The sequence below is a fragment of the Salvelinus sp. IW2-2015 genome, linkage group LG18 (assembly GCF_002910315.2).
Source record: "Salvelinus sp. IW2-2015 linkage group LG18, ASM291031v2, whole genome shotgun sequence".
In the NCBI taxonomy this organism is placed as follows: Eukaryota; Metazoa; Chordata; class Actinopteri; order Salmoniformes; family Salmonidae; genus Salvelinus; species Salvelinus sp. IW2-2015.
The window spans coordinates 35,538,948-35,540,537 of NC_036858.1; positions in this window are offsets into that span (position 1 = coordinate 35,538,948).

The following is a 1,590-nucleotide window of genomic DNA, read 5'->3' on the forward strand; positions in this document are numbered from 1 at the left end:
TGTTTCGGTTTCATAATGTCGTCTCAGATTATACTCTTTCAGTACCGCCACACTTTCTCCACACAGAAGACACACAGGTTTTCCAGCTACCTCCGTGACATATACTCCGACTCCCACCTTGTTTGAAACCCCCGGTTCTCAGTGTCCACCTTCCGTTTTGCCATTTTTGATGGGTATCTGAAAGTTAATTTTACTGTGATGCTGACGACTGCTGTGCCAATAAATATTGAAATGAAGCAGCCTACTGCTCGGTGCGTCACCGTTGCATTGTGGGAAATGTAGTATTGGTGCGTGTAAAAGATCTGCGGGCTGCCGGCTTGCTGCGGTCTGCGGGCCGGTTCTAATAATAAATCAAGATCATCCCAGGGGCCGTAAAAAACCTTCTCGCGGGCCGGATGTGGCCCGCGGGCCTTGACTCTGACATATGTGGACTAGAGTTTCGCCATCAGGTGGGAAACAGATGCAGCATTCAAAACAACTCGGAACTGGGAACTCGGAAATCTCTGACTTCCGAATTCAGTGTATTCAAGACAACTGGGAACTTGAAAAAACGAGCTCCAACTGGGATTTTTTTTGAACGGTCATCCAACTCGGAATTCCAAATCAGGAACTCGGGCATCTTTCTAGAGCTTCAACTTTCCGACCTGAAGATCTATGACGTTATGATTTGACATCGGTTTTTTTTCTTCAGAGTTCCCAGTTGTCCCAGCACCATTACCACAAGATGCTTGTACCATCAGTCCAGTAAAATAAAAAAGCGAATTATTTAAATTAATGCTCAGCAGTAACTCTCAAGCTCTACACCCACCGATCTATTTTGTTATCAAAGATTGAGTTTTGAAATAGCCTGTAATATGGTCTGAGAATAACATTATTGTCAGGCCAGACATATAGCCAATATGCTGTGATAATGTAGCAGGCCTACTGCCCAGCCTCTTTCCTACAGAACAGTTTTTATTAGGTTAATGTAAAAAAAAATGTAAGTCATGCTTAAAAAAAACTGAGTGGTAGATCTCGGCTTGATTTTTTACTGAGGAATTGATCTTGACTCAGAAAAGGTTGGTGACCACTGATTTAGACTAATTAAACTAACTGTTGTAGTTTATGTTTCTTCATCAAATATTTGGCAGCCATCAAATATATATATTTTTGTTTTCAAATAACTTGCATATGTTCAAATACCTTCAAATATTATTTGTTTTTCTGAGAGATATTCAAAATACTTTCAAATATGATTTGTTTTTCTGAAACATGTATTTGAATGCCAAAGGAAATTATTTGTTTTTCTGAAACATGTATTTGAATGCCAAAGGAAATAATTACTTTTTGTGTATTTAACTAATAATTGCCTATATTCAACTGCCTTGAGTATTTTTAAAGTTGGTATTTTCAAATAAACTACAAATACAACAATTGTCTTCCCAGGTCTGACACACACGCTCGTTCTGATATGTCTTCACTTCTTATTTTTTTTTGGGGGGGGGGAGGGTTATGTGTGTATTATTATTGTATTGCTGCATTGTTGGAGCTAGAAACATAAGTATTTCGCTGCACCTGCAATAACATCTGCAAAACTGTGTACGCAACCAA